Source organism: Mesoplodon densirostris, chromosome X (genome assembly GCF_025265405.1).
Source record: "Mesoplodon densirostris isolate mMesDen1 chromosome X, mMesDen1 primary haplotype, whole genome shotgun sequence".
NCBI classification, from domain to species: Eukaryota; Metazoa; Chordata; class Mammalia; order Artiodactyla; family Ziphiidae; genus Mesoplodon; species Mesoplodon densirostris.
In genome coordinates this window covers 6,229,941-6,243,592 of record NC_082681.1, presented here as the reverse complement: position 1 = coordinate 6,243,592, position 13,652 = coordinate 6,229,941, and the positions used below count along the sequence as shown (strand labels likewise).

At 38.2% G+C, this 13,652-nt stretch overlaps 1 long non-coding RNA gene across 5 annotated transcripts in view; it reads left to right on the top strand.

The window, feature by feature from the left end:
• Nucleotides 1–12,231, top strand: part of LOC132482197 (uncharacterized) — a 109,357-nt gene extending 97,126 nt beyond the window's left edge. For 4 of the 5 annotated variants that reach the window (XR_009530880.1, XR_009530881.1, XR_009530882.1 and 1 more), the window contains exons 4-6: nt 634–803; nt 9,603–9,799; nt 11,413–12,231. This is a non-coding gene — a long non-coding RNA (uncharacterized LOC132482197). Of the gene's footprint in view, nt 1–633; nt 804–916; nt 998–9,602; nt 9,800–11,412 lie in introns of those variants that run through there. The other variant, XR_009530883.1, reaches the window with a different exon arrangement.
• The last annotated feature ends 1,421 nt before the right edge of the window (nt 12,232–13,652 follow it).

Below are 13,652 nucleotides of genomic sequence, written 5' to 3'. Positions count from 1 at the left end.
TAATGTTCCATTGAAAAGTGGTAAGGCACATTTCTTTTCTGAGCCAGTACCAGCCCCTTTCCAATGGCTTGGTCTAGAGGCAAATGATGTTCAAGAGCACTTTTTTGTATAATCTTTTTCAATAGGTATGACAGGTATTCCGAAATTTGTATCATAGTGCCTTATGCTTTGGTGCCTGTCAAAACTATAATGCATAGGTTTTTGTTCTTGTTGTTGTTTTTTACTTGTTTGTGTGAATGTTTTTATTTCAAAGACTGCCATCCAGGGCTGTGCAGCAACTGAGCAATGAGAAAATACCCCACTATGCGATCCTGGTGTGGGATAATATTTAGGGTGAGAGAACATGCATAAATCATCTTACCAATTTGACAGGAATGGTTTCAAATCTAGCACACTGTGGCCTCACTCCTCACCAGTGTGCCCCTGGAAGAGCAAGCCCATGGTGAGCTCCTCAGAGTTTGTTAATGGGAGGAAAGCCTTGGGTTTAGGGAGAAAGTATTTGGATAGCATTTTAAGAAGCCCTTCCATTTTTAGTAGAGTAGAAAAATCTGCCTCTGAGTCTGCACTACGGTCTTTTCTCTGGATGAGTAAAATGACTGTCTCTCTCACATTTTTCTGATATTTATTCTGCAGATCAGCTGCATGAGTCCCTGTCACTCTCCTGAATAAGCTTCCAGGCATTACCTACATGTTGTGTTCCTGTGGAGGGATGGCAGTAATCTCTGCTAAGATAAACCGGAGCTTCTGTGGATAAAGCGTAAATGCAGTGAAGTGTGTGGCCGTAAGATTTAATGCCTCTACAGGTAATTTTTTTTGGAGGGGGGGATCTGGCATTTAATCAAATCCAAAGTCATTATGTAAATTTAATCACCTTGTAACACACTAGTAATTTTATTATCTCCTTTTCATTTGACAGTGGTTAGATGCAATTTGAGCTTGGAATTCCAGAGGTAGAGCATTGCTGATTGGAGGCATATTAAGAAAAAAGTACTGTGGAAATGAGATAAAACCTTTATTCTTGCTATTGACTGTTGTCTTTGTATGTGTACAGGTATCCGACAAAGGGTTTTTAGAATAAAGTGTGCCTGTTTAAAGTTTTCCACCTTTCTTAAAGCCCCCAATGAATTGCAATGAGACTGTTTTGAATGGACTGTGTTAAATCTATTTCTGTCAAATGGAAAACCTTCACGCAAATGTGATGTGATTCAAACTCTCCCTAATACAGGGGCCGCCTTTATACTTGTGTAGCCCATTTGGCTTGGCCTCTGCTTACTAGAATCATGTCTAGTGTTAGATTATTTATGCCATAAGGTCTATTTAAAATTGAAGACAGTATTTGCATTCGTCAACACCAGTTTTGATAGGTGTTTAAAAGGTGCAATGGGGTCGATGATCTTGGATAGACAAATTATCCATCACCACATCACTGTTCATATTATGAGACTGAGGAAGAAAAAATCTGGTTAAGTTGAATTTCCCAAAAGGCACTTGGGCTTTTTGATCCTGTGATTCACACTAATGGTTGTGTCTAATGAAAGTAATGAAGCTAAATACTTTATCTGTGATTTAAAGAATGAAATTAGAAAGGAGGCAAGAGGGAAGGCATGATAACCTGTTGAACTGACCTTGCTAAGGCAGAAGAATTGGATACATTTTCTTTCTTTGACTTCTCTGTTTTACTTTCCCCATTCTCCTTCATCTCTTAATCTGAAAGAAACTCTTGAGAACATCTCTTCTCCTGAAGACAAAGATTCTATGAGCTCACCCATCCATATATTGGAACATGGAAGCCCCTGGTCAGCCAGGAAGTCTTTCCTTTAATCACCTGATGTCTCTCCTGCTGTATCTTGCAGGCATGAAAGCCAACAACTTGGGCAAATGCCCCTAATTTGGGCTCAGTTTAGATGACCGGGTTTCTCCTACCTAGAGTGCTACTTATTTCAGTGAAAACTCTTCTTCTTTCTAAAAACCCTTACTAACTCTATGAATCATAACATGGCCTCAGTATGGGAAATCAAAGTGGTATAATCTGGGATTAAGATTGAAGTGCCTTACTATCCAGTTTCCCATCAATCTTATTATTTTTTCTCTGTTTATCACTGATGCCTCAGTTTTCTCATCCTAAAATGGCGATAATAATCACTACCTAAATTGTGGTTGGCATAAGGAATCATTGAGACACTGGATGTGAAAGTATCCAGCACTAAGTCTGGCCTAGAGCACATGCTCAGTGAGGGCAGGTTGAATTAGAATGATCTTATGGTTACGAGGATAAAGAGTTGACTTTTGAAAGATCTTTATATATTAAATACAAGTCCTTTGTCAGATATGTGGTTGGAAAATATTTCCTCCCAGCCTGTGGCTTGTCTTTTCATTCTCTTAACAGTGTCTTTCACACAGAGCAAAACTTTAAAATTTTGAAGTCCAGTTTATCATGTTTTTGGTATCATATCTAAGAATTCTTTACCTAACCCAAGGTCATGAAGAGTTTCTTCTATGTTCTTTTTTTCTAAAAGTTTTATAGCTTTATGTTTTACATTTGGATCAATTATCCACCTTGAGTTAATTTTTGTGTAAAGTGTGAGGTTTAGGTCAAGGTTATATTTTTGCATATGGGTGTAAAATTGTTTCAGCACCATTTGTTGAAAATACTTTTTTCCCATTGAATTGCTTTTGCAACTTTGTCAAAAATCAATTGGCCATATTCATGTGGGTCTATTTCTGGACTCTGTCTGTTCCATTGATCTATGGCTCCTTCCCTTTGCCAGTACCACACTGTCTTGATCAGTGTGGATTTACAGTAAGTCTTGAAGTCAGATAGTGTTATTTTTTAAATTTATTCTTCTTTTTCAAAATTATTTTAGCTCTTTTAGTTCCTTTGCCTTTCAAATAAATTCTACTTATCTAAAAAAAAGTTATGTTGGAATATTGACTGGAATTGCATTAAATTTATAGATCAGTTTGGCATGAATTAACATTTTTACTATGTTGTTTCTTTAAATCCATTAACACAGTATATCTATCTGTATATCTAGATCTTTTAAAAATTTATTCTATCTGTGTTTTATGGTTTTTAGCATACAGAGTCTGTGCATATTCTGTTAGATTTACACATAAGTATATTTCATTTTGTTTGAGCTACCATAAATGGTGTGTGTGTGTATGTATATAATTTTAAATTTTAGTTTCCAGTGGTAACATTGGGAGTATATAGAAATATGATTGATTTTTGTATGTTGACCTTGTATCCTACCACCTTAGTAAACTCACTTATTATTTCTAGAAAATTTTTTGGTCAATTCCTTGGGATTTTCTGTCTGGACAGTTATGTTGCCTGCAAATAGAATTTTATTTATTTCCAATATTTATGCTTCTTGTTTATTTTTCTTGCTTTGTTGCATTGGCTAAGACTTCCAGTGTGATGTTGAATTGGTGGCAAGAGGCAATGTTTTGCATTGTTCCCGATCATAAGGAGAAAACATTCAGTCTTTTTACCATGAAGTATGATGTTATCGGTAGATTTTTTGGAGACACTTTATTAGGTTGAGGAAGTTTTCTTCTATTCCTATTTGCTGAGAATTTATATTACTAATATATATTGACTTTTTTCCAAATGCTTTTGCTGCATTGATCGATATACAGGCATATCTCATTTTATTGCTCTTTGCTTTACTGTGCTTTGCAGATATTGCATTTTTTTACAAATTGAAGATTTGTGGCAATCCTGCATTGAGCATGTCTATCAGTGCCATTTTTCCAACAGCATTTGGGACGCTTGTGTCTCTGTGTCACATTTTGGCAATTTTTGCAATATTTCAATCTTTTTCTTTATTATTATATTTGTCATGATGATCTGTGATCAGTGATTGATGTTATTATTACAAAAAGATTACAACTCGCTGAAGGTTCAGATGATGGTTAGTATTTTTTAGCAATAAAGTATTTTTAAATTAAAGTATATACATTTTTTTAAACATAATGCTATTGCACACTTAATAGACTACAGTATAGTATAAATACAACTTTTATATGCACTGGGAAACCAAACAAATCATGTGACTTGCTTTATTGTGATATTTGCTTTATTGTAGTGGTCTGGAACCAAACCCACAATATCTCCAAGGTGTGCCTCTAATCATGTAGTTTTTCTTCTTTAGACTGCTAATATGGTGGATTACATTGACTGATTTTTCTGTTATTGAACCAACCTTGTAATTTTGTGATAAACCCCACTTGATTGTGGTGTATTATTTCTTTATATATTGCTAGGTTTGATATGATAATATTTGTTGAGGATGTCTATGTCTATATTCATGAGGGATACTGGTCTGTAGCTTTCTTTTTTGGAACTGTTTTTGTCTGATTTTGGTATCAGTATTAGGCTTGCTTCATTAAATCAGTTGGGAAACATTTCCTCCTTTTCTATTTTTTGGAATATTGTATAGAACTGGTGTTATTTCTGCTTTAAATTTTGTATAGAATTTGCTAGTGAAATCATCTGAGCCTGAAGATTTCTTTTTCAGAAGGTTTCAACTACAGATTCAATTTCTTTAATGATAATAGGACTGTTTATCTATTTCATCTTGGGTGAGTTTTGGAAGTTTGTGGTATTTAAGGACTCATTGCTCTTTTGATCTTTACAATAATTCTGTGACATAGGCAAGACGGATAGTCTTAAATCACTGCTCAGAACAGTTCCTGGTACATAGTAGAAGCTTTGTTAATTTTGGTAGGATGAATTTGTTAAATGAACTCCATTTTACAAATGTGGAAACTAAGGTTCAGATTGGTGAAAGCACTTGTTGAAAATTATTTAGCTCATAAGTCACAATGTTAGGACTCAAAGCCAAAAATAAAAAATATCTTTTGAAGAAGAAAGAAAAAATGAGGAGGGAGCTAATTCAGCATCTGTTTTGTGCCAGACATTGCTGGATACTTTTATTTGACTTGTCTCATTTAAATTCTGACAGCAATCCTGTGATATAGTTGTTGCTATCTCCATTTTAAAGGCAATGGAAATAAGGCTCTGCATTAGTCAGGGTCCTAACAGGAAATATGGCACACTTCAGTCAGGAGAGTTTGAGAAGGGTTTACTAAAGCGACTATTTACAAGACATAGGCAGGGTGTAGGGAAGCCATAAGGGCTAGCGAAATACCCTATGGCTAGTATAGTGGGGCTGTTACTCCACCACTATCACCCAGGCCCAAAGGAATGAAGGAAAAGAGAGTCTAGAAAGAGTGTCTGGAAGGAGAGACCTCTAGAGCAGGTAGCCTTCAGATGAGCAGTGGTATTTGGTCAAGGGACATAGCTAACTCCCCACAGGGTGACTTCAGAGGCAGGAAGTTAGGAGGAAACTGCACTCTTCTCCCAATCTTTGATCAATGGCCAGAGTTCCTTTCTGACCAAATCCAACCAGAAGCCAGGGACCAGTCAAGCCTGTTGATATAACCCATACCAGTTTCCTGGGGAGGAAAGCAGGACAGAGAGTGAATCCAGAGGACAAAGATGTTAAGTAACTTGTCCAGGGTCACACGGCAACCTGGTAAGAGGCAGATTTAGGATTCAAATTCCAGAGCTCTGGTTCTTGACATTGCGCTTGTCCATCTTCCCCAGGGGACTGACTTTCAGGACCAAAGTGGCAGAAAGGGCCTGTGATTAGTCCCCCAGTATGTATATTTTCTCATTTTGTTTCTCTTTGCCCTGTAATGTAAATACAGATACTTTGGTATTATAAAGCACCATTAGGGTACCAGAGAGAGGTTAGAAAGAGAACGCTAGGCGGTGGAAGGAGTTTTGCCTGAGTGAGGAACCAAGAAAGGCGATGGAAGTTAAGGAAAAGACTCTAAGAACTGGACTATGAGCAGGCCAGAAGCAAGCAAATTAGGCTACAAATATTAAGTGAGTGCTTGCTATGCGAACTACGGAAGGTGACAGAGGCTAAAATGTTCTAAAAAGAATCAAGGTTGAGCAGACTTCCCTGTGCTCTACAGTAGGTCCTTGTTGGTTATCTATTTTAAATATAGCAATAGATACATGTATACGTATAACTGAATCACTTTGCTGTACACCTGAAACTAACACAATGTTGTTCATCAACTATACTCCAATATAAATAAAAATTAAAAACTAATATTTTTAATTTAAAAAAAAGGATCAAGGTTGAATAAAAAGGAAAGAAACTCCTTGAGGAGCTTATGTCATGCTAGGGGCTAGAGGTGAGAGGATTTGTATATTCTGACTCTGGAATTCAGCTGATAAGCTGTGGACCCAGGCTAAGATGGCTGCCTGGAGCAGCCTCAGGGTTCCTTGCTAAGAGCCTAACCTGCTGGTGGGTAAAATAGGTAAGAAAATAAGTTGCTGAGAAAGGTGGCCTCCATGACTTAGCTGGCACCTGCACTTTGCTTAGATGTATATAACCTGTACCTTAAAACCCCTCACATTGGGCAAGGCAGGCCAACATGCAACCAGCAGGTACTGAGGTAAGGCTGTGGGCTCTGAGAGAGAGAGAGGAATGAGAGCCTCTCTTTAAAACTGAGTGTTTGATCTCCCTGCTTCCTTACTGTGATCTCTGTAATGACAGCCTCAGGCAGTGATACACAGTCTGGTCTCCGCCTCTCAGCTACTGTTGGGTCAGTCTCTCCATCCATGGTTTTCTGAGGGGCTCTGGTAGCCTGGGAACTGGTTTGAGCAAGACCATTTTGACCACCAACCCTTGCAGTATCTGGCTCAGTAGTTCTCAACCTTGACTGAACATTAGAATCACAGCAGGTGGAGGGGGAGAGGGGACATGGACATCTTCAGAGTCATATGACCAGCACAGTTATACAGGGCCCCATGCTCAGAAGGGGGCTCCATGCTGTGGGTTTAATGCCTTGCGGTTGCCATTTGAAATTCTTAATAATTTTATTTTTGAACCTGTGTTTTGTAAGTAAAGTCCAGTGGGACAGTAGAGAATGGGCCTAGAAGCTCAATTCACATATGGTTCCACCCCCCATTACCTCCCCATATCTTCAAGATAGGTTCTTGACTGCCACTCCCCACGTTCCAGGTGCCTGAGTCTCCCTTACCCTCCCCCACCCGCATCCATGTCCATCCATCTCCAGCGGAAGCCTTGATGTGGGGAGGGTCAAGTCAGGTGCATGCACCCTGCAGCCCCTCAAGGTGGGGCATGGCAGTGGCCATCCTTGCACTTGGTTCACAGCACCACACACATTCAGTGGGGGTGAATCTCTTGCCCATCCCTGATCCAGGTACCTAGTACATCCTTGTGAGGAGGTGGTAATACCCTTGAGAGGTGCCTATATGCTGTTGGATGGGGTGGCAGGCATCTGCCTCGGGAAGGAAGATGCCTGGGTCAACTTCCCTGCTCTCTGATAAGGCACATCATGTCAGGCCAGCAGCTAGAAGAAGGATGAAACCAAACAGTTGTCAGGCCTGAGCACACACACGTGACACAAGTCATGGGGTAGGGTTCCCAGGTGCCTGTAAGGGCCTACACTTGCCTCATGAGTGCCTTCCCATGCCCTAGAGAGTGTCCTTTGGGCCTACTCCACATCTAGGTGACCCTCTCTTCCTCCTTATAACTAACTTTCTTGAGTCTGACTTTGTGTTCATCTCTTCTGGCCAGCTCAAGGCACCTTCCAGGGCTGGGGCATGCAATACAAATTGTGCAATTTTGGTGATTCTGCATATGAATTAAATGCTCTGGTATTTTTATTTAAAACTGCTATTGTCCAATGTAAAGATGAACGGTAAGATACATGTTAATAATTGAAATTTTTACTTTTTCTTGAATAATATTGAGTAGCAAATAGAAAATACCATGACAAGGTGAATGAAAAGCTTCAGAAGAAAGGAAAAATCTGTACATTGTAGTACCTTAGTGACACTTTTACCCCGCTTTTTGAACAAGGAGCCCCACGTTTGCATTTTTCACTGGGCTTCACAAATGACGTATTTGGTCTTGCCTGGGTGTATATTTAAAACATACAGATGCATCCAACTTAATTGATACTGGATGGGGCTCCAGGCATCAATTTTTTTTCAGGCATCTGTATTTTTAAAGGTACCTCAGAGAGTCTGTCATAGAAAGAAATTACAAATAAGCAAGGAGGGAAAGCTAGAATAAACTCTGTGGTACTGGATTAGAATCAGAGATATCCATATAAAAATGTAAGCTTATCTATATCCATATATAAATATATACATGTAAAGGTAAGTAGATACAGGCATTAATATTTATGTGTGTGTATACATGGATTATTTTACATGCCTGTGTTCCCTCGCTCTCTCTACTGGCAGGGCCTAAAAGCAGCAACATTCAAATAGAATTGAGCTTACCTAGAACCACATCTTGTTTTCTAAATACCATTCTCAAAAAAAAGAACTAGGCCTAGTAATAATTTTGGAGGGCAAGATATTTGCATAGCTTCAAATTGTCACCCCCAAAATATTTATTAATTGCTCTGGTGGTTTCAACATGTGTCCACAAACTCTTTGATACTCCTCCCTACAGGTGGTGGAGATTAGTTCCCTTCCATTGAGTGTGGGCTGGACTTGGTAATTCAGTTCTAATAAAGTATGGAAAGGGACTGATAGTAGTTTTACTATTTACTATTTATATTTTCTCGTTAATATATAAGTAAGTTGAAAGTGAAAGCAGAAAAAGATATGCTATGCAAATCTTATTCAAAGGAAAGTGGGAATGGCTATATTACTATCAGATAAAGTAGACTTCAGAGCAAAGAAAATTACTCCCTTGCTCTTTTTCCCACCTTCTCTGGTTTTAACTGAGATTTTCTGTGATTCCATTTCATCTCTTCTCTTAGAATATCAATTATACTTCTTTAAAACTTTTTAGTGGTTGCCCTAGAGTTTGCAATATACATTTTTAACTGAGTTCATCTTCAAATAACACTTTAAATGTAGTTCAGGTACCTTATAACAGAGTATTATTAAATCTTCCTTTCCATCTCTTGTGACATTGTTGTAATTTACTTCACTTATTCATATGCTATAATCAATCAGTATATTGTTACTATTTTTACTTTAAAGAGTTATCTTTAAACCAATTAAGAATCAGAAAAATAAAAGATTTTACCGTACCTTTATTTATTCCTTCTCTGACACTCTTCCTTTCTTTATGAAGGTCCAAGTTTCTGACCACTATCATCATTTTCCTTCCCCCTGAAGAACTTCTTTTAACATTTTGTGCAGGACAAGTCTTCTTTTATTTCCCTCCATTTTTGTTTTTTCTGAGAAAGACTTCGTTTCATTTCTATAGGTTAATTTTGCCAGATATAGAATCTGGATTGGTGTTTTTATTCTTTCAACACTTTAAATATTTCATTCCACTCTCTTCTTGTTTGCATGGTTTCTGACAAGAAATGTGATATAATTCTTATGCTTGTTCCCTTGTAAAGTCTTCCTTAAAGATGTTGTCTTTGTATGTGGTTTTCTAAAGATGGCTAGAGGGAGGCTGGAGCGGGAGGAATGCCGTTCCCCAGTTAGAATAAGGTGTGGCAAAGTCTTTTTCCTTGTAGAGTTATGGAGAAGGCTCTAGGCATATTTCACAATGATTCTTCTTTCCCTCCCCTGCCAGATTCACAAGAGGATCTTATTCACATCTTTATTGTGAGAATTTGGTGGATTTCCTGAAATTTGGGGGGTGCCCCTGTGCCTTCAGTCCTCAGAAGTTTCTCACTCTTACAGTAGTCCACATTCTTCCTCCAGCAATTTGTCAAAATAACCAGTTTTGGTGTTCCTACCAGTTTATGATTCCAGAGCCTTCTTTTCCAGGTAAGTAAATTACAGCTGTATCTCTCTGGATGTTCCTAAATCTTTAGATTTTGGGGTGGTGGTTTGCCCTGCAACCTCAGTTCTCTGATGGGTCCAAGAAAAGTCATTGATTTTTTTGGTTTGCCCAGTTTTCTTGAAAGGATGGGAGTGATCACTCCCAAGTTCTTATCAGAAGACTATTTCAAAATGTATATGAAAAGGCACAGGTCCTAGAATAGCTAAACAATTTTGAGAAAGAAAAAGGAAGTGGAAGGAATCAGTCTACCTGGTTTCAAGACATTATATGGTTACATTAATCAAGACAGTGGGGTTTTGCAGAGGGATAAACACACACATCAGCGGAACAGAATAGAGAACCCAGAAATAAACCCACACAAATATGTTCAACTGATTTTTGACAACGTTGCAAAAACAAGTCAATAGAGGAAGGATAGCCTTTTTAATAAATGGTATGGGAGCAACTGAATATCCATAGGCAAAAAAAAAAAAGAACCTTAACCTAAACTTCACACCTTATGCAGACACTATCCAAAAATGGATCCTGTAAGTTTGCAAAATGTAAACTATAAATCTTTCAGAAAACAGACATAGGAGAAAATCTTTTGGATCTAGGGCCAGGCAAAGGGTTCTTAGACTTGACACCAAAAGCATGATCCATATAAAGAAAAAAAAAAGGTAAATTGGAACTCACCAAAGTTAAACACTTTTGCTCTGTGAAAGACCCTCTTAAAGAGGAAGAAAATACAAGCTATAGACTGGGACAGAATATCAGTAATCCACATATTCAACAAAGAATAAAGAACTCTCAAAACTAAACAGAATAAAGAACAATCCAATTAGAAAATAAGCAAAAAATGGCAATGGGCATTTTACTGAAGAAGATATGTAGATGACAGACACTTGAAAAGATGTTTAAAACATCACTAGCCATTACAGAAATGCAAATTAATACCATTATTTGATATCACTATATGTCTATTCAAACAGCTAAAATTAAAATAGCAATAATACCAAATGCTGGTGAGGATATGAAGAAACTAGATCTCTTATACATTGCTGGTGGGAAAGTAAAAATAATACAGCCACTCTGGAAAATAGTTTAGTGGTTTCTTACAAGACTAAGCATAAACTTACCATACAATTCAGCAGTCGCACTCCTGGGCAGGTATCCCAGAGAAATGAAAACTTCCATTCATACAAAAACCTGTACATGAATGTTCATAGCAGAGATATTTGCAATAATGACAAGGTGAAAATAACCCAAATGTCCCTCAATATGTGAGTGGTTAAACAAACTATGGTACATCCATTCCATGGAATACTACTCAGCAATAAAAAGAGTAAACTTCAGATACACACAACAACTTGGATGGATATCATAGGCATTATGCTGAGTAGGAAAATGTCAGTCTCGAAAGGTCACATACTGATTGATTACATTTATATAATATTCTCTAAAATGATAAAATTTAAAAACTGGAGAACAGATCGCTGGTGTCCAGGAGTTAGGTATGTTGGGAGGAGGGTTGTGACTATAAAGAGGTAGCATGAGGAAGATCTTTGTGGTAATAGAATTGTTCTGTTTCTGACTGTAGAAATTGTTCTGATTGTAGTGGTATTTACAAGAATATACACATGTACCATTGAAGGAAACTGGGTAAAGGGTACACAGAACTTCTCTGTATCACCTTTTCAACTTCATGTGAATCTACAACTATATCAACATAATAGTTTTTTAAAATAGTAGCTTTACAGTGGAGAAAACTGGAAGAAATCTCCTTAACCAAGTCATCAAGGCTGACATCACCAGTATGTCATATTGATACCATGTACTTCCTGATACTATGTGATGAGAAAGGCACTTCACTTCTGTGCTATCCTTTCCCAAGATACATAATCCCAATTTAATCATGAGAAAACATCAGACAAACCTGAACTGGGGGACATTCTACAAAGTACGTGACAATCTTTAAAATTGTCAAGGTTGTGAAACACAAGAAAACATTGAGAAATTGCCATAAATTGGAGACAACTAGGAAGTTAGGATGACTAAATGCAGCATAATATTCTGGATTCAATCCTGGAACAGAAAAAGGACATTAGTGGAAAGATTTGTGAGGCACATCATACAAAATAACTGCTCAGTGCTCTTCAAGATCATGAAAGATGTGGAAGGACTGATAAACTGTCATACATTGGAGGAAACTAGAGATATGACAAGTAAATGCAACATGGTATCCTGAATTTGATCCTGGAACAGAAAGTGGACATTACTGGAGAAACTAGTGAAATCCAAATAAAATCTATAGTTTAGTTAATAGTATTGTACGTAGGTTAATTTCTTAGTTTTGATAACTGCACTATGGTTATGTAAAATTTTGACCTGAGAAATGCTAAATGAAATGTGTGTGGCAGCTGTCTGTGCTGTTTTTACAACTTGTCTGTAATTTTAAAATTATTTCAAGATAAACTTAAAAACTAACACCTCCCCCCACCAGAGATTCTAATGTGTAGTCAGGGCTGAGAACTGCTGCTATCTCATCCATTAGGTCCTGCCTCATGGGTTTCCACTGTGTTCTCCTACTCTCCTCCATCAAAATTGCCCTGCTGTGGAGGGATTTGTTCTCAACTGGCTGCTGGTCTAAATAGAATGAGGGAAAAATATTTCTACCACTATCCCAGTGGGAAACTCATTTCAAAGTTACTAGTACGGGTACTATCCTATCTGCTCTAGCCAGGTGCCATTGTATAGTAAGAATTTCCACCTCAGAGATTCATTCCTTTGTGTAAAGCATCATTACATCATTTTTCATGCAGCACTTATGGATACTGGAATATAAATTCAATAAGAATTACAAGTCATGTGAATTGGTATATCAGGGCATTTTCTACAACGCCACAAAACACTGGGCATCTGTGGGGGAGAGAGCTAAATTTGCCTAGAGTTCCCCACAATCCATTTTAACTCTCTAAACAGAGAAGGCCAGTCCTTGGTGGGAGGCAGGAGGCTGGCACTGTGGGTAGTTAGAGCCAGGTTATTCAAGACAGCGCTCAGAGCATGATTCTCAGGTCTTAGAGAACTGCCTAAGGTAGAGAGATGGTAGACATCTTGGATAGCGAACTCCTGTTGCTATGACAGCTTCCAGGAGCACACTTGTCTCATCGGAGTCTGGGGCTTATTCAGTTGGCTCCGCCTTCTCCTGGAGTGCTCTGTTTCTTAAAAGGGCCCTGCCCTTTATTTTGCTAGGATTAGTCATTATGGGTTGGTGAATTGCCCTTTCCCCGCCTCCACCCCAGCTTTTCATCTGCACCCTAGAAGGGAGGGCTTGTGTCTTTGGGCCTGCTGAGAGTCCTCCAAGAGAGCTGAGCTGAGAGAAAATTAAGAACAGCTGGGGGTAGACACAATGACATCATGTGCCTCTAGCATAAAAAGCAGCTCACAAACTCTGATTCAAGGAGAGAAAAATAATGGGAACTGGAGGAAGGGGCTGAGACTTGGGAACTATGCAAAGGCTGATTACTGGGGAAGACAAGAGAGATTAAGCTGGGAGCACAAGAGCTAGCTGAGCTATTGGAACTCTTAGTAAGGACCTATTAATCTAGTATTTAGCACTTGGAGTCTATAGATTTAGCAGCTAAAACTAAATGGGAACAGATTGGTGAAAGCTGTGAAAATGCCCTGAGGTAGTCTATAGCTAGGAGTAAGATTAATAAAGGAAATAGTTAGAAACTGAGCTTTATTGCAGAGTAAGTTGCAAATTGGACTCTCTGCATATAGACTTTCCTCTTTTCTCAATTATTCTATAGGAGGCTGCATGGTTTACACATAAAAGTAAATTTATTGGTGTGCATG